This window comes from Sarcophilus harrisii, chromosome 4 (genome assembly GCF_902635505.1).
Source record: "Sarcophilus harrisii chromosome 4, mSarHar1.11, whole genome shotgun sequence".
Lineage (NCBI taxonomy): Eukaryota > Metazoa > Chordata > Mammalia > Dasyuromorphia > Dasyuridae > Sarcophilus > Sarcophilus harrisii.
The window spans coordinates 330901540-330927083 of NC_045429.1; the positions used below are offsets into that span (position 1 = coordinate 330901540).

Sequence of the window (25544 nt, forward strand, 5' to 3'; positions counted from 1 at the left end):
ACTAGCTCCTTTAAAGACTTGGCTCAAGATCTCTGTTTCCCAAACAGATTTTTCTGAATATGGACAATAAGTTTTAAAGTGGAAGGGATCTTAAGGTACAACTAGTCCAGCAGTCTGGTTTTACAGATGAATTCACTGAGGTGGGGCAGTGAAATGATTCTTCCATAGGCAAACGGGTAGAAAGTAGCAGAGCTGGGATTCAAACCTGTTCCTTTATTCTAAGTTCTAATAGTGTATATATCCATATGTACTACAGCATTTTGTCCTTGATGATTAATGTTTTTTTATTTATCATGGCTTATTCTTTTTTTTTTTTAATTTTATTATAGTAACTTTTTATTGACAGAATCCATGCCAGGGTAAATTTTTTTTACAACATTATCCCTTGCACTCACTTCTGTTCCTATTTTTCCCTCCCACCCTGCACCCCCTCCCCTAGATGGCAAGCAGTCCTATATATGTTGAATATGTCCTAGTATATCCTAGATACAATATATGTGTGCAGATCCAAACAGTTTTCTTGTTGCACAAGGAGAATTGGATTCAGAAGGTAGAAATAACCCAGGAAGAAAAACAAAAATGCAAACAGTTTACATTCATTTCCCAGTGTTTTTTCTTTGGGTGTAGCTGCTTCTGTCCATCATTGATCAATTGAAATTGAATGATGATTAATGTTCTGGAATTATTCTCATCCCTTTGTGTCTGTGCTCCCTGTCTCTCCCATTAATTTCATAAGTGACTACAAGGCAAATGCTATGCCTTCTTTGTCTCAGGCTTCATGTACTGTTTTATCCACACGAGGGGATCAAAAGATATCTGTTAACTGTTACCTGGCCCTCCACAACTATGTCATCTTGAATCATGGGATCTCAGAGGCCAAGGCATCCAATACTCTCCTCTGTAACATCCTTACCCAAACTCAGTTTAAATACTTCCAATGACAGCAAAAGCATCACTCTAAGAAACAATCCCATTTCCATTTTTGGAAGTTCATTACAAATTCCAGCTTGAAATTAAAGAAAAAATCCTTCAAATCCTTGGAGATGGTATCACTTGACCCCCCCCCCCCAATAAAGACCAAGTGGGTTCAAGATCCTGCTGTGGTCAGTTCTCTGTAAAATATCTGGCCCAGTAATTCAATTCAACAAGTGTCCACTATAAGATGCATCACTGTATGTCCTATGGCTGGGATACAGAGATACAAAGACAAAGTGTCCCAGCACTTAAGGAGCTGACATGGGTGTCCCAAAATCATGGCATTTGGGGATATTCTCTAGTCTACCCGAGAAGGAAATAGCACATGTATAAAAACGAATAAATACAAAATAAAGTCCTTTGTGAATGGGGGGGCGGGGCATACTAGGATACACTAATAATCTGGTGTGAGGTGGATTAGAGAAAACCCTGTGGCACCTGCGCAGAGTCCCAAAGGAAATTAGGAATTCCAAGCAGGCCTCCCAACCTGGGGGACCGGCCTGTACAAAGCCGGGAGATAGAACGGGGCAATGGCAAGTAGGACAATTTGTCTATATAGTGTTTGGAGAGGAGTTGTTTCCCAGCGAGCACCAATTTAAATACTTTGTACAGACACTGGAGACCTCACAACAGTTGGTCCACAAGAGCACTAGAGTTTTTAAACTAAGCCAGGCAGCACAGGGTACTGAGCCTGGCAGGATGGAGACGGACACAGTAGTCTAAAACCAAACGCAGGATGCTTCCCATGGATGCTTCCCACCCATCCCAAGAGCACGGGAGAAAACATAGCCCTGAGGGTAAGGAAGAATTAATAACTTAATGCCTACAAAGCTTTAGGAACAACTTGCTACAGATAAAGTCTCATTATCCTTAATTGTTATTATTATTGTTGTTATTGTTATTATCCCAACTCCTGTGTAAAGCTGCCATAGGACTGCCAATGACCTCAGGTCAGGAGTTTAATTAGCACCTCCATTAAAAGCTGAGGCCTCAGGCATCATGCTACCACCCCCACATTCTGACTCTACCTTTTCCCTGCTTCATCTCCTCCCAACTGGCTCCCTTCCAGGCCTGGGTCTCTCAGGGCCCTCCTAAACAAGCTTTTTTTTGCTCTCCTTATTCTTTCTTCTGCCCACTAACCCTCAGTGTTGTAGCCCCCACTCCTTGTGACCTCTTCATTCTCCTTCTCCCCCATAACTCCACAGATCTCATGGCCAACCCCCAGATTCCTCGTTCTCTCGTTAGCCTACTGGCTCCTTCCTTGCTCTCAAATGAGGTTCCACAGCTTCTGGGGTTGGGGGGGAGGGAGTTCAGAACGATCAGGGAAATCAATGACAGCCTGCCCGGGTCCCCACTTCTCACAGTCTTGCCCTGACTCTCTCAGTCCTGGACTCGGATTGTTCTTCCTGCTCGTGGGGCCGGTTGGGTGGGTTGAGTGGTTTTGAATTACAGAGTTTGGCACTCTCACAGCCCCGTGCAGCTGCCTTCTTAATTAATTTATTCCAATTTTTTAAAATCATCTCTTAAATTGGACCTCATCAAATGCCTCTGAGGCATGTGTCATGTCAATTACATGTAACAATTAAAAAAAGCAGTGCCGTAAAGAAACCCTTGGCCTCTTTAATGAGGAGCAGGACAAGCCAGACTTAACTCCTAAGGTTCATCTTGCTACAGGTGGCCTTAGGGCCAAACAGGTGGGGGAGGAAGAGCTGAAACCGGATGGAGAGGCTGGATATTGACCTGAAACACAAGCATGGAGAGAATGGGGATACTCTAGAAAGAAGACACAGCTTCTACTTCTCATTCTTCTAAAATTTATGGGAGCCCCACATGATGCTAAATTGGAAACTTTCTATTTAATAGGAAAAAATCCCAATACCTGAAAGGCAATTGAAAATTCCTACTTCCCATTTTAAGATAATGGGCCATCCCCCCAAAAAAGAAAGGAAGGAACAAAGGAAGGAATAAAGGGAGGAAGGGAGGGAGGAAGGGAAGGAGAAAGGTAGGGAACTAGGGAGGGAAGGAGGAAAGGAGAGAGGAAGGGAGGGAGAGAGGGAGGAAAGGAAAGAAGGAGGGAGGGAGGGAAAAAAAGGAAAGAGGGAGGAAGGGAGAGAGAAAGGAGATTGAGAGGAAGAAAAAGAAAGAAACTACCCTGCCCTACATTAAAAGGAAGCAGCAGAAAAAATACTGCATAATGTAACAAAAGAGATCTGGGTTGGAATTCCAGTCTGGTACCAATTGCCATGTGAAGGAGAATAGCCACTCTGGCTTGGGAAGTTTGTCCATCTTTAAAATGGAAATGTGGCTCAAACAAGATAATGTGAAAGAACATTATAAGATTGTCAACTGTGGAAGTAATGCCTTGTCCTGCAGGCCTCAGGACAGAAGATGTGAGTTATTCTTTTGACACTGAGGAGGGTATGCTACAGCTAGTCACTCTCCTTTTCCTGTGGGTTTCCCCCCTCCCCCAATGCCCAATGGCATTCATTTTGGACAGCTAGTCATATGCAAAGGAACATTCTGTGGCTGGCATCACAGAACTTTTCCTCTGGGTTGAAAAGTAAACTGACCTGGAAAGAGGTCTAAATCCAAAAAAACTTGGCCTTGTTAGAACTGTGTTCTACCCAGCCAACCTGGAAAACAATAATGCAGACAATGTCAACATACTTTTCCTTATTTACTTCATTCATTTATTCACGGAGAGTCGCTCTGTTCCCTAATGTTTGTCCAAATCTGTGCTGTCCATTTTAGATCAAACTCCCAGAGGGCAGAGGCCAAGTCTGTTTGTATGGTGTCCAGTTCAGTGACATGCACAAAGGAATGCTTAATAAACACTCTCAGATGAGAATGATGATAGTAAGATAACCCGTACTCAAGTCTTTCACTTGGGGAAATTGAGGTCCAGAGAAGACTAGATTCTTAGAAAATTATAAATCACACAATCGCACTGGGGCATATTATATTGACAATCATTAGTTGATTATAGTGGATAATAATGGGCGGAGCCAGAAAGGCTTGAATTCAAATTCTTTAACTCATTTAGAATCTGGGCAAATCACTTAATCTTTACTTGCTTCAGGCAGCTCCCGAGGATCTAACTACTAAATACAGATTTCTGGGAAAGGAGTTTCCTTCTTGTAGGAAATCACAGATCTTCTGCTTTTTCATTTAGTGAGGGAAAAAACCCTAGGAGAATATATTTTCATAAAATCAAGGACCTAATCTTTTAATGTAGATCTAGGAGACAACCCAGTGAAGTGGATCATAATCGAAAGCTTGTCTATTCCCTCAAATCAGACCCTCAAGAAGGCCACATGTAGAGACCACAGTACCACAACTCTGCCTCTTGGCTCCTCTGGCTTTCAAGTCCCAGGTAAAATCCCAGCTTCTACAGAAAGCCTTTCCCTAAACTCTCTTAATTCTAATGCCTTCTCCATTGTGTATTTGCAATTTATCCTGTACATAGCCAGTCAATCTGAATTGGCACTTCTAGAAATTGAAGTCCTAAAGACCAGGGATATAGCCAGATGAGTTTACTATGTGTACTGAGGCAGCCCCAAGGCATTAGCACCAGCAAGAATGAGTTACATTAAGTCCTTGGAGACAGAGTTTGGGATTCCCCAGATCCTGGAAAGAGAGAAAGAAGAGAGGAAAGGAGCATTAAATATGATGAATAAGGGGAGTAAGAAATCCACAAAGGGAGCCAGCCTTACACCACCAGAGAGCACAGTGGGGATTACTAAGTAGTATTCCTTCAGACTAGGCCTGCCAGTGCTACCAAAAAAGCATCTTGTTAGTTTTTAATCAGCCTAAACAAATGAGGAAAGAAGTCCTCTCTATTGCCTTTGAAAAACCCCTAGGAAGAAAATACTTAGTTATTTAGAATCACAGAATGTCAAAGACAGAAGGGACCATAGATATTGATTAGTCCAACTGTCATATTTTATAGGTTGAGGAAAATAAAACTATGAGAATTAAAATGAGTATACGCAAAAATTTTTTTGTTCAGGGCTCAGAAGCCTTACTTAACACCAGGTTCTTTCTTATATCTAACTAAATATCCTCCACAACTGCTTACAAGTATTTTTCCAACCAAAGATTTCAGCCAGGGTACCAGAACTTTTTCTCCCTGTTTTATATGTCATATCATTTTCAAAGGTCATTCACTGAAAATATCTACAACTGAATAAATGGGTTCAAAGTTGACAGGAATACAAGTATTGGGGTCTGGTATTTATATGAATTTGGTATCAATATCAGGCATCTTTCTCTGTGCTTAGAGTCAGAACCAGGAAATCAGACCCTTATGTTTATAAAATTTCTGTTCTTTCCCTTTTGTGGTTTTGAATCAAGTTCAATTTCTTCCTACCCTTTAAGTTGCACTCCCCAGGGTTTCTTTGCTCCTGGGAAGCAGCACCTGTCCTGAAAAGGTCTGTGTGAAAGAGGGTGACTCAAGGATAGGAAAATATGAAATGTACTCTTAATAAAAGGATGCTGGGTTAGAATTCCAAATGCAAAAAGGCCAATCAGAGTCTTGAGTAGGAAAACTTCAAGGAAGCTTTGGATAGAGATGGGGAAAGGAGGTGTGGATCTTGATGACCTCAGCCTACCAATATTCTTTCTTCTAAGTAACTACATTTTTGTTCCATACATATACATATATATGTATATATGTGTGCATATTAAATTCAATTCACTTGCATTTCTTTGCATTGTTTCCCTGAAATCACTTTCTTCAATATGTACAAAGACATACATGTGTATGTTTATATATTTATGTGAATAAACACATACCCATACACACACACATATCTAAATCTATATGAAGGACGCTGGATCCTTTGTTCTGAAGGTGGATATTTTTGTTATCTCATTATTATCTTATTAATAACAATGAATTAGTAATGCGGCCAATAATAGCTGTGACCTGCAAAGCACTAATAGTTCTGGGATTTAGCCTCATGTTCAATTCTTATAGCAGAAGAGAACAACCAAACTTAACCCCAGTTTTACAATTCTAGGATTCCATTCCCTCCCTAGGATTTCCCAATTACCTCCTCAAGCCCACAGGGAATCGTCTCTGCTTAGACTGCCTTTAGCAAGAACTAAGCTGCTCAAGGCAGCTAGGAAGTTCATGGGTTAAATATTGGGCCTGGAGAAAGGAAGCCCCAGGTCAAATGTGACCTGATACTTACTGGCTGGACCCTGGGCAAGCCACTTAACCTTGTTTGTCTTAATCCAGTCTTGTTGTTTGCCCTTCGTCCTCCAAGAGGACCATAAAATGAGGGAGGTGATTCCATGGCATGCAAGTGAATTGGACTGGAGTGATGGAGGGCTGGGCAAGGTCACTGCCTCCCTTTCCCCTCCAGAGCCATCTGGAGGGTCCAGAGGCCAGATAGAGACCAGGACGCCTGGAGATAGGCTTGGATGAAAAGAGGGCCTTGGTCTTTCTAAGCTAAGGTCTTCAACAGGGCTCAGGAAATGGCCAGAAAACGCAATCCCCAGGATTGGCCGTATTCTGGTCCACAAGGTCACAAAGAGTTGGACATGACTGAACAATGACCTCGAGTCTTCCCTCTTTAGGGGAAGGGGCTGTTGTTTAAATTTCACTTTTGGTGCCTTCATATCCCATCTGCTGGACTAGACTGTAGGCTCTCTGAGGGGCAGGACCCAGTCTTCTCAGCTTCTACTGATATTATTCACAAACAAAGCCCCGCACACACTAGATGCTCAATAAATACCGGTCTGATTGGAAGCACAAGGCCACGATCACTCTCAACCCTCCCCAAAGCTCCATTTTCCCGTCCTTAACCCTTTTCCTCCCTCTCTCTCCTTCCACACCCGATTCCTCCAAAGTCCCACTTTTGGAGCCTTCCTCTTCCCCCACGCCCCCAATGACCACTCCCCTCTTGCTCCAGTGACCACCCTCCTCCTCCAGGGAGGGCGGTGCGCGTGCGCGGTTGTCGCTTTTACCTGGGAACGGGAGAGTGGGAGGAGGGGGTGCGGGCGGGGGTGGAGTAGGGAGTTGGCGGTTATCTAGGCGGCGGAGCGTTCACTTTGTGGCAGGAGAGAGAGAAAAGGTGCGCCCGGGCCAGCCCCAGAGGGGCCGCGCATGCGCACTGGGGCTACACAACGGCGGGGATGCCAAAGGGGGGGGTGAGTGGGAGGGAGGTGTTGGAAGCACTCTTTGCAGGGGGGGCAGTGAGGAGGGAAGGGAACTTTTTCACCTCTCACCCCACCACCCCCCCCCCCCCCCGCCCCTTCCCTCCCCGCGCGCCCGCCCCGCCGGCCCCCGCTCGCCCTCGCGCGCTCGGAAGGGAGTCGCGAGACGTCGGAGCGGCGGCCACGTAGCGCTGCGGCGGCGGCGGCGGCGGCCCGGACTGAAGAGCGGCCCTCAGCAGAGAGCCTGTTGGGGAGTGAAGGGAAAGGAAGCGAAGAGAAGGGAGGGGAGGGGGGAGGGGCCGGCCCGGGGCGGGCGGGCGGGCGGTGGTTACTCGAGCGAGCGCCGCGGCGACAGGCCCCCCGCCGCAGGGATGGACCGCGGAGGCGGCGGCGGAGGCGGCGCAGGCGGCCGGCCCGGGTGAGTACGGACGGGCCCCTTCCCGCCCCCACCTCGCCGCCGCCGCAGCCCGCGGCTCGGCCCTTCCCGGCAGCACCCCTTCCTCCCCCGTCGCCCCTCCTCTCCCCCTCCCCCCGGGATCAGGCCTGGCTCCGGGGGCCGGGTTAACCCTTTCCTGAGGCGGCAGCTGCGTGCACTAGGCCGGAGAGGTCCCCGCCCCGCGGGGAGGCCCCGGGCGCTTCCATGACGGGGGTGTGGGGGTGGCGTGGGGGGGCGCCGGGCTCTCCTTGCTGCCTCCCCGCCCGGGAGCCTAGCTTGGCTCCACTTTGTACGGCCAGCTCGCTGCCCCCGAAGCCCGAAGGGGGGGGTGGGGGTGGGGGTGCGTCGGTTGTGAGAATTGGGGGTGGGCGGGGGAGGGGTTGCGCCAAGTCCGTTTGCTAGCCTTCTCCTTGCTCTGCGGCTGGTGGTTTGCACCTTCTTTGCCTTCTCCGCCTTGAGGTTGAGTGCAAACCTCTTCCTGGAGTATTGTGCGTGTGCCTTTGGGATAGAAAATGCATCCTTCGAGCATCCCTTCCCCCGACACCAAACTCACCCCAGTGGGCCATGCACTCCCTCCCCTCCAGCCTGGCTCAGCGTGCCAGAATGGAGACTGGAGGTAGTAGTGTCACCCTCGGCTACTTCCCTCACACACCATGTGCACTGTCAAAGGATGCCTGGAGTGGGTCAGGTGCCTCTGGATTCCTGTGCACAGAGCAGTCTACATGCAACCGTCCGATTTCTCTGAATTTGCTATCTAGCGGTGCAAGATCCTCTATATTCTTCGTGGCAAAGGGCCGGATCTTCCGATCATACAATCACCTTGAATTCCTGATTCCTGAAAAGCCTCAGTTATAGAAGAGCCAGTTCGGGGGAGTAGCGGGCTTGTGTCGGTGTAGGATGCATGTGCTTCAAAATCTGTGGGAGTGAGCCTTGATGTTGGGAAGATGCTACCTCTCTTCAGCCGGTTTCTTAGGGTGCTTCTCTTGAGTGGATTTATTTTTTCCTTAGCTCACCCCAGAGTGAAGGATCATTGGCAGAGTCTGTCTTGTCCGTTCTTTGATGGATCTCTTGAATGCCTCAGCCATACCCTAGTGATGAAAAGATAAGAAAAGATTATTGTAGCAATACATAATATTTCCGCATATGTGTGTTTTTAGGGAAAAAATTTCCTTTGACATTAAACATTTATAGGCCAGAGATAGTAAATGTATGGGTAATGTTTTGAGGGAGAATACACGTGTATATTTGGGGAAGATGTTCAAACCCTTTATTGTTCTGGGAATGGCAACTGGCACATGCTTTGTTGACAGAGGTAGATGCACTATGAATGAGGAGAAGCTGCTGCTGAGCTGTGTGTACTGAATAGGAGGGATGTTGTAAAGGAAGATCGATTTTTGAATGATGAGGTACATCACTTCAGCTTTGTCAGTTGAGATGTTCTCATCTTAACTGTGAACTTGTACTCAAGACAGTCTTGTGGGGCGTGTGTATAATATTTGAGTAAAACTGAATCCCAGTGATGATGGAAGTATCTCTTTCCAGAAGTCACATCAACGGAATTATTTTTTAAAGCATCTGTTTTACTTTGTAGCCTTCTGGATAATAAATAATGTGCATTAGATACTTTTAAAAGCCTGCGTGTTAATTAGCTATTATTTTTCAAATGAAAATACAAAAAATGTTTATAAGAAATCCCAAGAAAAGTTAAAGTTAGAAGTCAAAACAATTTGTGTAGATATCAGTAGCTTGATAAATAATGTGAAATCTGCTTCTTTTTGAGTATGTTAAGAATTTGTGACCTATTTTACAATGCCTAAGCAGGAGTCTGTAATTTGACTTGAAATTGGTTACTCTTAATCTGTTTAAAAAGAGATCATCTTTCTTATGGCGTTGTATTTGGTCTTCTAAGAGTTTTCCACATCTTTATTAAATATAGTTTTAGATTACTTGGGGGTTTTTGTTTCTGGATGTAGCCATTTGAATCATTTCTTGATTATTCAGGATTTGAGTTAATACCTATAAATGGTACCAAGTATCAACAGTTTGATTGGTGTGTAAATGAACGGGGGGGGGGGGGGGGGGGGGGGGGGGGGGGGGGGGGGGGAATGCTTTTTTAGAGATGGATTTGAGGTAATGGTAAGGAGATTTAGATTCATGTTTAGAGTCTACCCACACCTAGGAATTTAATATTATTAATTCATGCCTTTTTGTGTAATGTCATGAACCATCAAGAAGAATTTGTGAAATTTTCAACCACATTGAATGTTGTTCTGAAAATTATGTCATGTCAAACATGGATCCAATTTATTACTAGCTTGCAATTTTTTACAATATTGTTCAATCGAAAGTTTAGGAATTCTTTGGTTTCTTGGGGGTTTATTTTATTTTGGGAAGGTTCTTAAATGTAAAGTTTTGATCAGGATTTTAATCATGGCAAGAGATCCTCTGTGAGTCTTAATTTAAAAAATTACTTTCACATATCTAAAGAATGCTATTTATCCCAAGAAGCCACCAGTAATTAGCTAATTAATATGAGGCAGTAAAGTCAAAGTGTCATGCTTTTGGTACAACTATCACAACTTAAAAAAAACATTATTTTATAAACATGTTTTAATGGGTTGGGATATCAGCTGCATTGTGTTCTTTGTTTATGTCACACCTTCAGTTTTACTGCTGAAGATAGTTTCAGTCAGTCAAATAATTTCAAAATTTCCAGCATGGTATTTTTTTGGTTGCTGGCATAGTATAATGACAGCCTGTTGAGAGCATTAAAATCTCAGGGGAGTATGTGCTTCCTTGGTTTAATATTGCAGAACCTCTTGTAGCCATTCACTTACCTAGTTAAACACCCACACACCACAGAGCAGCTGATCATATAACATGTATGGCTGTGAGAACAGCAGTTTCTTTGCCAGGTTAGAGCTTAGAAACTGGAAAACAATTGCATAGCAGTGAAACTCTTGAGATAATAGTAGTGGTGCCAGCATCTCACTCTCATTAATACAAACAGCTTGCCTTAGTTTCTTTGACACTCTCTTCTTCAGACACCCTTCCCTTAGGAGGTTTTAGATCAGCAGCTCCTACTCAGAGAAACAACACCTACTTTATGCAAACTGGTCTCAGATTTGATTTAGTGCAGTACAAGATTGTTTCCATTTTGCTCTCTGAGTTTTGGAAGTAGTATGGTAAGAAAATAACTTCTCAACTCTATAGAAAAGAAAGTAATGTTTTTGTAACTTTTTGAAGCATAGTGTACTAAAGGCCAATATTAGCAAGAAATTGATTATCCATTCTGAAGGGTTTATTTGTTTGTTTTGATAATTTAGTGCAGGAAATCTGGATAGACCCTTGTTTCATTTCCTCTGGGCTAAAAAGTCAGTTGTATTACTGCCAAAAAGAATACTACATTTTCTCATATTTGAGAATGAATCTAAGAGGGACTGCTTTTCATTTCCTCACAGAGATTGAATATCTTGTGTTAACCATTTAAGATGAATTTCTTGTCAGCTGTCAGATCATTCAAATAGATAATTCAAAATTTGAGTTTTGTTCTGGTAAAGAGGTTAGTGAAAAATGTTTTGTAGGCAGGAGGATGAGCGTTTTTAGGTGTCTTTGCAAGTGATCTAGTGGGATGGAATTATAGTTTATTTTGGCTCACTAACAGGCAATAGATTTATAGGGTAAAAGCCTATGATCCGCATACCTTCCATTATGTAGATTTGGAACACAAAGAGTTGCAAATATTTGACTTGGAGCATAACTGAATCTTGCAGGTGCTTTTTGGAACTTTGATTTGTTGCTCTATGGCTGGCTGATCTTGGTGGAGACAATAAAACTCTGCTCCAAATTCTACAGTGTTACCCACAGGCAGTGCTTGTTTAAGCCTATTCAGAGCTTATGTGGTGAAAGGGGTGTTTTAGGACATTAACATGTCTCAATGAGTTCTGTGTCCAGAGCTGAATCACGTGGAGAGCCTTGTGTAAATTTTCGTGGTTAATGCAGGCAGTAGAGTGTTTAGTAAAATCAGTAGAGAGACATAAGACACTTATTTTACAGATAATGTTTTTTGATAGAGGATTGCTTATATCAGTGTTTTCATTTTAAAACATACTTGTGATAATATGCTGCTATTGAACTATTATTGCCTACCAAGGTTTCTCAGCATAAATTCCAGTTTCCAGAATATAGAGTGAAATACTATATAGCCTTTTTGCTTTAATATGGAGAAGATGGGGGGGGGGAAACCCTTAACTTATCAACATTCTAACAGCCCTCCCTTAAGTTAGCTATGTGGGTAATATATTTTTTCCTTTTATTTCTAGTGATGAATGCAATTTTATGATAAAATTTGACATTAAATTTCTTTTTTTTCTCCTGTAATTCAAGATCCACTATGCAGTAGATTGAAAATTGCATTTAAGGACTCAAGAAGTTTTTATTCCATGAAATTGCTTTTAAACCAGGATTTCTGTAGGATTGAATATTTTATATTTGTTGTATATTTTTATCATGATTAATGCCATTGAAACCACAAAAGTTCCTAGGGACTTCTTTTTGTGATGGTATGGACTCATAGTTAATGCTAGTTTCATTGCAATAGGATCTACTTTTTCTTTGTTATTGGAATTGCTTAGAATCTTTTAAATCAGTTACCTTAGTGCATGATAAATAGTGGGCTTTTACCACAGTGCTTTCCCATTTAGCTTAGTTTTAATAGAATACTTTCCAAAACTTGAAGCAAGATCAAAATAATAGAACAAAAACATAACACTGTGTATTAGTTCAATTCAATAAACACTTATTAAGTACCTACTATTTGTAAGTTACAGATACTAGGCCCTAGGCATGTGAATATGATTTAAAACAGATTCTTCTCTAAAAGACTTTACATTTTCAAAGAAGGACAGAAGGAAACACAAACACCTACTATGTGAAGATATTTCATTCGAAATTCACTGCAACCCTGTGAGGTATACAATGTCTGTTTTACAGTTGATAAAATGGGCAATTGAGCAGTATCATATAGCTAGTAAGTTTCTGAGGCTGGATTTGATCTCATGTAGGGGAAATGAAGCTGAGATACATTTATAATATATATGCAAGATTAGAAAATGTTTAGTAAAAAAAGGAGTTAACTAGAAGATTATAAGAAATTAAAGAGAACCTTTTCTTGTACTTGGGGAGCCAGAGAGTTTCATAAACTATCCTAGGTGATTGAATGAATTACATGGTGTTTTGTTGTTGTTGTTGGGTTTTTTTTGTTGTTGTTTTTAAATGCATTTGCCAAGAAATTCTAAACTTTTAGTTTATGGTGTATCAGCCCCTCTTTGTTTACTGCCTTTTCTTTGCTACACTAAGTTCAAGTGAATTTGCCACTTCTGATGGTGTTAAATTTTCAGGCACTTATTCATTGGAATAATTGTGAGAAGGGATCATTTGGAAGGAAGAGTTGGTAATAGAAAAGAATAGTTAGTACATTGCTTAATTTTTTCAAGTGTAATGGGAGTGATATCTTAAGTTTGACTCACTTAAGTTTCCTGGATTCCTTTGCCTATTAATGGGTACAGAACTACAGGTTTTAAGTCTCTCTATATGTAAGGATTGTAGGGAGAAAGAATAAAAAAATCACAAATTTGAATACAGCGGCAATCATCAGATTTCTTTTTGGACCTTATTGGAACTGTTTTTCTGTGCTTTATCACATGTTATTTAAGTACATTTAAGTGCATGTAGTTCAGTTTAACGAGCATTTATTAAGTATCTATTGCCAAACATTATGCTTGCATACTGAAGCAAAAACAAAAAGGAAAAGGATCTTAAAGGTCCTTAGAGTGGTATGCCTATTAACTGGACACAGTAAAAATAATTATTATCTTATACAATAAACTTTGCTACTTTTTATATCTGAATCTACCTTTGCTAGGTTTTCTTTGGGGTTTAAATCAAATTCTCCCCTAGATTTTCTTTGGAGTTTAAATCAAATTCTCCAGCCATTGAAACATATTTATCTCTATTTCTTGGATTCAGTTTTTAACCTTTTAATGACATGTGACATGTACAAGATTGCGTAGCAGTATTTCATCTCCATTTGGGAATTTCTTTAATGCTGGAAAAATTCTACTTCTTTGTATATTAGTATATTTATCAGAGTTCATCATTCTCTTTTTGGAGACAAAATTTCCACGTCTACTGGAAGTGGAAAAAAAAAATCTCTAAAACACTTTTTGGTTGGATATTTTATAGTCTAATGAAGATGACCATATCTTACAGGTTCACTTGAACTTCCTGACAGTGGTTTTAGTAGTCTCCTAAATAAAAAAGTGAGTTTCATCATAAAAATTACTTTTTCCCAATCTTTAGTGTTTTAGGGTTTTTTGTTTTTGTTTTTTTAATTTTATTGTCTTGTCCATGGCAAGCTTTTTTCCTTCATAGCAATGGTTGGCATCTTTTTTTTTTTTTTAATTGGTTTTCCCACTGTTCATCCAACTTCAAGAACCCCACATCTATCAAAGTGTGGTCTGAGGATCCCTATGAGACCCTGAAGCCATTTCTTTTTTAAACCCTTTAAGTCAAAACTATTTTTATTATGTACTAAAATTATTTGCTTTTTTTACTTTCATTTATTTACAAGAATGCAGTGGAGTTTTCCAAAGAACATATGACCTGAGAATTACAAATTTAGCTGCAAACATGAAAACTGAGTTAATGTCTTTTTGCAGAATTGTATTATTTGCCTTACAAAGCAAACCTATAGATGGGGCTGGATTTACTATTTTGATTGTATTTGTCCAATTTCAGCACCAGTTAACCATCTAAGAATTTCTTTTATGCCAAATGCCTGACAGAAATCACATGTGATGTTGAAATATTTAAAATATTAAAAAAAAGTTTTTGAATCTCTTGGTTTATCCTGGAACAACTTGTGTTGATATTTTGCATTGATGGTTTAAAATTGATGGTGACTTTCAAAGTCCGATTCTTTTTGTACAGCAAAATAACTGTCTGGACATGTATCCTTATATTGTATTTAATTTATACTTTAACGTATTTAACATGTATTGGTCAACCTGCCATCTGGGGGAGAGGATGGGGGGAAGGAGGGGAAAAAATGAAACAAAAGGTTTGGCAATTGTCAATGCTGTAAAATTACTCATGCATATAACTTGTAAATAAAAAGCTATAATAAAAAAAATAAATTTGTAATGAAAAAAAAATTTGATGGTGACACTACTGATGTTTTAACACAGATCCAAAGCAATGGCACCAAACTGTACCAGTGGTCATTGTATTCTTCGATCCCAAGTTTTAAAAGAAAAATACAAGTTAAAGATATTGCTTCATGCTTAATGAAGCAATAATTTTATTAAATCTCAACCTTTAAGACATGTTTTTAATGTTTTACTTGACAAAATGAGAAAATTGGATAAAGCATTTCTTTAAGTAACATATTTCAAGGAAAATTAAATGAGTTATAAGCTAAACTAGCCACTTTTTTCATACACAACACTTTTACTTGAAAGAATGATTGATTTGTCAATTTCTCAAATGATCCTGTTACTTCAAGGAAAACCACTGACAATATTTATTGCCAGTGATAAAATTTGAACTTTGAAGTGAAAATTAAACTTTGGTAATGATATTAATAATGATTCTTAAAAATATAGTATAATGAAATATGTCCTCATTTAGAAGATCTGTATATTTCAGTGAACTAATGTTTTTAAAATGACAATTCATAGTGTCACAACATTGTGCATGATTAAAAAATTCATTTAAAGTGCATATCAATGGATTTTAATTTAATAGTACAAGAATCTCATTATTTGGTTTCACATTCCACATTACAACTTATCTTTAAGAAACTATCACTTGTTGAGTTTTGGTGGAATATCGTAGAGGAGTATCTATATTATGTGAAAAGGATATTAAAATACTCCTTTTCCCAACAGAATGTCTTGGTAAGGGCAGATTTTTTTCACATTATTTCAACCAGTCAGTCAGTTAACTTTAGATAAAGTACCTATCATGTACCAGAAACTGTAATATATATGCTAAGGATAAAAAGAATGACAAAGAAAATTCTTAGTTGTCAAGGAATTAATAGTCTGAGAGGAAGAGACAATATGCAAACAACTCTATAGATAAGACATATATTCAGGATAAATTGAAGGTAGTCTCCATGGGAAAGCACAAAGATTAAGGAGGATTGGGAAAAGTTTTTTACAGAAGGTAGGACTGTAGCTGAGCCTTGAAGGAGGGGGATAGGGAAGCTAGGAAATGAAGATTAAGAGGAAAAACATTCTAGGCATGAGAGACAGTCAGAAAAAATAATGGAGTGTCTTAAGAACAGGTAAGAGGTAAGTGTCATTGGATCACAGAGTATATGGAGGTTTGTAAGTGTAGAAAGAGTGGAAAAGAAAGGGAGTAAACATGTATATGTCAGGTACTATTAATGTAGATTTTAAAAAAAATACAAATGTCTCATTTATTCCACGACAATCCTGTGCAGTAGATGCTGTTGTTAACCCTGTTAATTTACAATTAAAGAAATAGGCTAACAGAGGTTAAGTGATTTACCTGGTGTCGTACAGTAAGTCAAATAGACTGTATTTGAGCTCAGGTTTTCTGAAACCAAATCTACCTACCACTCTTCCCCTTGTACCATTAACTGCCTCTGGTGGGCTATAGGGGTTTGAAGAAATGGAGATAGGACAGAGAACATTGATAATGTGGAGATTTAAAGTTAAATAGGTCTTTACAAATCATTGAGTCACAACTCCCTCATTTTATAGATGAAGAAACTTAAGTTCAGGTTGTCACACGAGTAGTACGAGGGAACCTAATGTTCATATTGTCACATGAGTAATGCCAGAGCCAGAATTCAAACCTAATTTCTCTGACTTCAGATCTTATGCTCTTTCCACTCCTCTATACTGAGTATAAGGGGCAAACTGTTCAGCAATACAGAAACAGGTAAGTTAGTGATGTTTCAATACAAAGTGCATTATGTAGTAGATCTTAACATTTTTCTTGTGGTTCTTTTTTCTTTTGAGTCAGAAGTATATATTTGTGACGATGGTTTGATCAGAAAGTAAATTTGCTTGTTACTTTCCTTTGGCTCCTGGAATTCTTAGTCTTGCTGTGAATTTCTGTCTTATTTTTAAAAAATCAAACGTAATGACATAATAATGATTATAATAACCAACATTTATCTAATGCCTTAATATTTGCAATCACTATCCCTGTTAGAAATAACTTTTATTAATTATTCTTTGCAAACTAAACATCATACTTAGGGACCAGCCATAATACAATTCTTTCAGACTGAGTTTGTGGGGGAAAAAACATCAACAGTGAAATATTGAAGATAAAATGAAAATGTGTGTGTATATATATATATATATATATATATATATACACACACATACGTTTATACATTTGATGTTTGCAAAGAAATACTTAATAAAAAATTATCCCCAACTATGCCATAAGAGAAAAAAAAATAAATGTTTTAAAGTAAAATAGATAATGAACCATCTCATGATACAAATTAGTTGCCATTATTTCATTTGGAGTGTGCTTAAAGGGTAAGGTGAAATTTTAACATTTTGAGAAAATTCCCAAATAGCAAATTGATATTAAATCTTCTTTTCAAAAAAGTAAATGTGAGTTTAATGTGAGAAAAGGTGACTTTTTAAAGCACAAAACTTTTTTTTTTTTTTTTTTTCTTTCCCTGTAGCAATTAGAGTTAAGTGACTTGCCTAGGGTCACAGAGTTAGGAAGTGTTAAGTGTCTGAGACCAAATTTGAACTCAGGTTCTCCTGACTTCAGGGTTGGTGCTCTATCCATTGCACCACCTAATTGCCTCTAACGCACAGTACTTTAAAGAATATTTTTTTCTGTGAGCTTCAGATTTTACCTTTATCATTATATCATTTCATGCACATCAAAGTTATTACAATCACATCCTGATATTTAAAATGTTATGTAATGTTATTTAAATGGCCGTGAAAGATTTAGGCTTCTATGGAAATTCAGGTTCTGTACATGACAGCATGAAAACTTAAATCTATAAATACAAAGATACTTTCATTTGAATTTTTTTAGATGTCTGATGACAGTGACCATTGTAATTCTGTCTGCAGTTGACCAAGTACAACTGTATTATATGTAGCTGTGAACTTTTAAACACTGACATCAGTAGAAGAAATAGGCTTATATTTAAACATTGTGTTGTTTCAAAACTTGTTGATTTCCTGAAATTTCTATTCAGCAGTGAAAACTTTTGGCAATCAAAATTTTCTGGTGTTCTGGACAAAACATTTAGATGTATTTATTTTTCCCCTTAAAGTAGCAAATCTAGGAGGAATCTTACATAATGCCATGAGGGTAGTAGTAATTTCATTATTAACTTTGTTATCTTTGGTATGTAAAGTTATGTTTAGTTAATTTATTTTAGACAATCATTCAGTATGTAAACATTTATTAAAAACCCATGTATACTGGCAGTATAGCTCTCTTGTTACAAACAAGATTTTTTCTCTCTCTCCTTCCTCTTTCTATTTCTCTCTCTCTCCCCCTCTTCTCTCGCTCTCTCTTTCTCCCTCTCTCTCTCTGTGCTTGTTGTCTCTATCTCTCAGTCTCTGTCTACCTACACACACACACACACACACACACACACACACACATACACGGTAGTGCAATGTGAATATAGGACTAGGTTTGAAATCAGGAAAATTCATCTTCCTGAGTTCAAATCTGATCTCAGACACTTAACTAGCTGTGACCCTGGGCAAGTTACTTAACCCTACTTGCTTCAATTTCCTCATCTTTAAGATGGGCTGAAGAAACACTTCATGGTACAAATGGCACACTGCTGCAGTATCTTTGCCAAGAAAATTCCAAATTCTCTCAAGAAGTCTCAAATGATTCTGTGTGTATACATCATATGTATGTATACAATCACATGCATAATATGTAAATTCATTTAGATAATGTAAAAAACAAAATATATCAATAAAATTAAATAAGAAATTTTCAGTAAATTCTGAAAGTTTTTAAAATATCTTCCTAAAATTAGTGAAATGCTGGTCTTTAGAAATCAAAATTGTGCATTGTTTGTGCTGAGCAAAGACTGAAAGCTGCCTTTTCTCAAACAGCAAAAGCTTCAAACAATGGCAAGTCCTGTTAGCTGTTTTAGATGCAAAGAACAAACTGTTTATTTTTTTGTGAAAGGATTCTATTAGTCTTCTTAATTATGATAATATACCATTTCAGTAATATCAAGTTTGAATGTAAAGGAGAAATTATGTCATAATATCGTTCAGTACTTTAAAATTTTGATAAGTGATGTCATTGGTGAAATTTTTTTTAACCCACCTTGTGTAGGTTTCATAATTTGCTATGTTGAAAATATGTAGGTTTCTGCATAGAAGCTGTAATAATACATGCATTTACAAACATGTTGTGTATGTGAATACCTGACATTTGTTGAAGCAAAATGGATGTTAGTTGCCATTAACATAAATATCAAGTTGTACATAAGGGCACCTTTTGAGGTGTGTTCTTTATTTTCCTAGTTTTTAAAAAAAAATGTCATAACCTACAAAAGTATTATCCTTGCATTTAGGTGTTTTTTGTAGCAACTGAATTTGGCTTTTTCTGAAAGCCTACTTGGATGCTATTGTAGAAGACTCTTTTTGGATATGAAATTAGTGCCCCACACAAACCACTGTATAAATTTTGAAATTTTCCTTGAAACAATTTGGCAGGACAGGTGGTGGCAAAAAATTAATAACATCAGATGTATATCTATATATCTATCTATCTGTAGATATATATATATAGATAGATAGATAGATAGGTAGATAATAGATAAAAATATAGTATCAGTCTTGTTATTTCCAAATTTAATTTCATACAAGTTAAATGAATTCCAACTATTCTTTGCCTTTTCCTTAACACAATTTTAAAAATATATTTTATTAATGTCTTTAAATAGTACAGAATTTTTATAATAAATAGATCTTGGAAGATGCTATATCAGGAATACAACTTACCTTTTATTGAACTTGAATTGAAGAGGCACCGTATTTTAAATCAAATCAACTAAAGGATTGTCCCTTATTGAACTTATTCATACTGATTATTATATACTACTGTGTTCAAGGTACTGAGGAAATAGTAAAAGATAAGACTTCCTCCCTCACCGGTAGTTTACAGTCTAATTGGGGAAATGACACAAAATATGACTAAAAGTAATAAAAGACATTATGTGATAAATACTATCTCAGTGGCAGAGATTCAGGGAAGAGAAGATTGACATTTGAATTGAGAGTCAAGGGTCTGTTATTCCATATGAATACAGTGTCTTTAGTACCTTGCCTCCAAGAAATGTACTTGGAAGGATGGGTAGAATTTCAACATCTAGTGATTAGAAAAGGGGATAACAAGTTCACATGCCAGGAAAAGCCTAGCGGAAGCATTTTTCAGGAAAGGCAACTAGTTCAATTTGGATTGTAAATTTTAGGTAGGGGAAAAATGGGAGAGAGGACTTGAAGAGGCAACATCCTCTATAATAGAAATATTGCAAAATCTGTGGTCAGAGAACTTAATTGAAATCTTAGTGCTGCTAGTTACTACCTTTGTGATTTTGAGCATAACATTTAACTTCTTAAGATTGGGTGTTATGCTTTCTTGATTTATATCTATGTTCCTTTGATTCTAAAAGTTGACTCCATGCTGTAGAGGATCTTGTACACCAGGCTAAGAGATTATGATCTTGGGTTTTTTTTTTTTTTTTTTTTTTTTTTTCCCTCTGTCCTAGACTTTTTTTTTTAATTAACTTTTTATTTACAGGTTATATGTATGGGTAACTTTACAGCATTGACAATTGCCAAACTTCTTGTTCCAATTTTTCCCCTCCTTCCTCCCCCCCCCTCCCCAGATGGCAGGATGACCAGTGGATGTTAAATGTATTAAAATATAAATTAGATACACAATAAGTATACATGACCAAACCGTTATTTTGCTGTACAAAAAGAATCGGACTCTGAAATATTGTACTACTAGCCTGTGAAGGAAATAAAAAATGCAGGTGGGCAAAAAATATAGGGATTAGGAATTCATTGTAATGGTTTTTAATCATCACCCAGAGTTCTTTCTCTGGGCGTAGCTGATTCAGTTCATTACTGCTCCATTGGAACTGATTTGGTTCATCTCATTGCTGAGGATGGCCAGGTCCATCAGAATTGGTCATATGATCTTGTTTGTTAAGTAGTAAGAGTTTATTTGAGGATAGCCTCTATATATCTTGTATGTATGTAATTGTATGTTATTTTTCCTTAGAATGTGGATTCCTTGAGGGCAAGTATCCTAGATGCTTAGTACAGTGTCTGGTACCTTGTAGAACTTAATAAATATTTGTTCACTTGACTAAAAAAAAAAGGAACTATGATCAAAATAGTGTTTTTATGGATTGGAGATAGAAAAGATTAGAGTTGAAGAGACCAGTAACTATTGTAGTAGTTAGTAAAGTGAGAGGAGTCTGGACTAAAGTAGTAGCAATGAAAGTGAAAAAAGAAAGGATGAATTTAAAATGTTAACGGAAAAAAAATTGAAAAATGATAACTGATTGAATGTGAGGCGTGAAAAAATGAAAGGAGTTGATGAATTGAGCCCTAAAAAGGTGTCATTCTGTCTCCTTCCTGGTTTCTAGCACAGTCTTGACAGCATGATGGGAAGTACAGAAAAGCTTAATGAATGAATATTTTGCTTTCATTTGATAGTGAGAACATAGACATAAAGAATGCTTTAGTTTTCATTCCTTTGCAAATGGAAATATCCCAGTATAGCAAAAATTTTAATTGTAAGCTTGACTGAGTGAGGGGACTTATGGTATAATGACTTTAATAATATAGAAAAACCTTTTGTGTACTTTGAGGTCTATATATAAATAAATGTATTTTTGATAACTTGTTTTAGTTGTACTGATATGTTGTGTATATTGAAGAGAAGAACTAAAATGGTTGTTTTATATTGTTACTAGATGGATTATTGTGCCAACTTACAAACAACAGACTTCAAGGAAAGCTATTGGTTGAATACTGGCCATGTCTTTTAGGAATGTGATCTAGAAACCTTACCTGCCTTTGGATCTACATAATGAGATTCACGTGGCAGACAAAAGAAAGTATTTGGTTTGATTTGACTATTCTGTTGGTTTGTGCCAGTCAATAAATGTTTGGAAGATGTATTTATTATTCTGTGAAATACTTAATGCCCAGTGTTCTAGGGGGCTACCTTTTTGGAAGTATAACTTTCAGACATTTGAAGTATAATTCCAAAAATGAGATATTGTTGACATAATAATTTCATCAATTCTGAGACTGAGTTTCTTTGTAATTTGGGATAAGTTGTATTACTTGGTGCCTGTTTCTTTTTTCTGCCCAGAGGAAAATATTTTCAGAATGTTTTATTTTATCCATGTATTTAAAAAAAGTTGTTTACAGCATAAAAGTTTACCTTATGTTAATCTTAAAGGTGAATCTTTATGAAGTACAATAAGGGTTTCACTGCTAGACAGAGAAAAGCAAATCACAAAATTGGAGTGATGTCTTGTCAGTATTGGTAGGTCTTTAATGATTTTATATTTTATAATAATTTTTTTTGTTTTTTAATAGAATTTATTGATACTTTCTCTTTACATTTCCTAAATTTCACACTCCTTCCCTCCTTGTGGAGAGCCATCTATATAATAAAGATTGATTTCTTTAATAAAAAAAAAGGAAAGGACACTTAGCAAAACTAATCAAAACATAAGAAAAACATGAAAATATATTACGACATCATAATATAAGTTTTTTTTAACAACATTGGACTTTTTTATTATAGCTTTTTATTTATAAGATATATGCATGGGTAATTTTTCAGCATTGACAATTGCCAAACCTTTTGTTCCATTTTTTCCCCTCTTTCCCCCCATCCTCTCCCCCAGATGGCAGGTTGACCAATACATGTTAAATATGTTAAAGTATAAGTTAAATACAATATATGTATATACAACATTGGACTTTATACCTCTGAAAAGTAATAATGGAGAGGTTATCTTCTCACATTTCTTCTTTATACACACACACACACACACACACACACGTATTCTTTGTGAATTTGAATTTCAGATGTTGATTTTCTGTTGGTTTTTGATTTTTCCATTTTCATTTTTGTATCATTGTGTGTATTTTCTTAGCTCTGCTTACTTCATTCTCCATTGGTTTTTGTCTTTTCATACTTTTCTGTATTCATTTCATTGTTCCTTAAAGCAGAATATATGATAGATATTTAGTATATGTTATAAGTACATCACAATATCATGATATTCTTCAAAGATTTATAACGTGTATGGAAATTTATATTAAATGATTTTGTAATCTTTAATGATTACATTCATGGATTTATATACTTTAGACAGGACTTTAGAGATGAGCTAATTCACTTTCTGAAAATATTTTCTCAGTTGTTGATTAGAGTGCATTCACATATCTTTAAATTGAAATATTTTAGATATTTTAAAATTAGAATATTTGAATCACTGCATTAATACAGGTCACAATTTGAAAAAAAAAATTGTCCTTCCTATTTGCTTTACTTAAAGCTTTAAAGTTGCTTTCAAACTCTAGAAATTGGAGTTATATACCTTTGTCATAAACTGCATTTTCTTGGGGAATTTAACTGGTAAGAAGTTATGAGAAAAGATGAAGTATAGATGTATTTAAATCAAACAAATAGCCAGTCAATTATTCAACATTTATTATTATTAAGCACCTACTATGTACCAAAATCAAAATGTAGTCCTGTACTTAATGCATTGTTGGTCGAGTTGTGAACTGACTCAGCCATTTAAAAGAGCAATTTGAAGCTATGCCCAAAGGACTATAAAACTATGCATACTTTTGATTCAGTCACTATTGGATCTGTATCCCAAAGAGATCGTAAAAGAGGGAAAAGGACCCACACATGCAAAAATGTTTGTAGCATCTCTTTTTGTGTTGGCAAGGAATTGGAAATTGAATGCATTTCATTCAATTTCATCAGTTAGAGAATGGCCAAACAAATTATGGTATGTGAATGTAATGAGATATTATTGTTTTATAAGAAATAATGAACAAGCTCATTTCAGAAAAACTTGGAAAGACTTCCATGAATTGATGCTGAATGAAGTGAGCAGAACTAGGAAAACATTATACCCAGTAACAGCAAGATTATGTGAGTTGTGATAGACTTAAACTCTTTTCAGCAATACAGTGACCCAAGTCAGTTCCAATAGACTTGGGATGAAAGATGCCATCCACATTCAGAGAGAGAACTCTGGAGACCAAATGCTGATCAAAGCATACTATTTTCATCATTTTTGTTTGCTTTTTCTTTCTAGTGGTTTTTCCCCTTTTCTAATTTTTCTTTCACGACATGAAAAATATGGAAATATGTTTAAAATGATTGTACATATATAACATCAGGTTGCTTGCTATCTTGGGAACAGGGGAAGTAAAGGAGGAAGAGAAAAATTTGGAACTCAGTTCAACATTTCAAGAATGTTGAAAGCTATCTTTACATATAATAGGAAAAATAAAATACTATTGAGCAGAAAACAGTCCTACTATCAAAGAGCTCACAGTCTTTTAATGGCAGAGACAACATTCAAACAACTGTGTACAAACAAGATAAATATACTAAATAAATTGGAAGCAGGGCACCGAAATATGAAGCAGGATTGGAAAAGGCTTCTTGCAAAAGGTAGGATTTCAGTTGAGACTTGTAGGAAGCCAGGGGAGGATAGGAAGTAGGGTTGAGGGAAAGCGTTCTGGGTATGGATGACATCTAATGAAAATGCATTGTTTGAGGAACACCAAAGGAGGCCAATGTTGCTGTTATTTGGGATTGTATGAGGGAATAAGGCATAAGAAGACTAAAAAAAAGGAAGGAGCCAGTTTATGAATATCTTTGGCATCCTGAGGATTTTTGTCTTTTATTCTGGAGATAAGAGAAAGCCATTTGATTTTATTGAATGGGGCTTAGCATGGTTAAATTCTTTAAGAACATCAGTTTAGTAACTGAATGAGGAATAAATTGGACTGGGGAGAGAGAGAATTGAGGGAGACAAACTATTAGACTATTTTTGAGTGAGCTGGTAAGAACCTGTAATAGTATGGTGTCTGTATCAGAAAATAGAAGGTAACATATATGAGAAATAATTTGAAGGTAAATGATAACGCTTGACAACTTATAAGAATGAGTCAAGAAGGTCACCTCTATCACCAGGCTAAGTTGACTATCCTTGATAGTAATAGACAGAGGTTTGAGGGGAAAGGTTAATTTAGGTTTAGACATATTAAGTTAAAGATGTTTACAAGTCATCCACTAAAAGATGGCTAATAGTTGAGAAACCAGAGGTCAAGAGAGAAATTAAGGTTGAACAAGTAGATCTGAGAGTTATCTGCCAAGAGAAATTCAAAATCATGGGAACTAATGACATCACTAACTAAAATAGTATAGATAGAAAAGAGGGCCTTGTACAACCCCAGTGCTTTGAGGCACCCCTAAGGTTTTATCATACATGTTGTGGAAGAAGATCTAGCAAAGGAGAAAGAGAAGGATGGGTCAGACACTTAAAAAAAAAAACCCCAGAAATGTCAGCATCAGGAAAATATAAAAGAAAGACAGGGAGAAGTTAATTTATAATGTGAAAGACTAGAGAGACGTCAAGAAGAATGAGAATTGACAAAAGACCATTAGATTTGGTAATTATATAAAGACATTTTTAGAAAGGAATACATATTCTTTGAAAGACAGTGGCATCCTCATGTATAACATCTCAGATTGCTTGTGTCTTGGGGAGAGGAAGGATAGGAGGGAGGGAAAAAATTGCAAGTGAAAAAGTCTTAAAAATCAATCTAGAAAACCTTCTTTACAAGTA

The 25544-nt window shown here is 37.4% G+C and overlaps 1 protein-coding gene and 1 long non-coding RNA gene across 2 annotated transcripts in view; one reads left to right on the top strand and one right to left on the bottom strand.

The window, feature by feature from the left end:
- Positions 1 to 622: 622 nt before the first annotated feature.
- Positions 623 to 7147, bottom strand: LOC116423295. Its single transcript, XR_004233848.1, has 3 exons — positions 6949 to 7147; positions 3546 to 3608; positions 623 to 2715 (listed from the first exon to the last, which is right to left on the bottom strand). It is a non-coding gene; the product is annotated as an uncharacterized LOC116423295 (long non-coding RNA).
- Positions 7148 to 7433: 286 nt separating this feature from the next.
- Positions 7434 to 25544, top strand: part of ZNF652 (zinc finger protein 652) — a 94652-nt gene continuing 76541 nt past the window's right edge. Inside the window, exon 1 of the mRNA XM_031966084.1 lies at positions 7434 to 7555. The gene's annotated coding sequence lies outside the window, so the exon portion shown is untranslated. The remainder of the gene's footprint in view (positions 7556 to 25544) is intronic.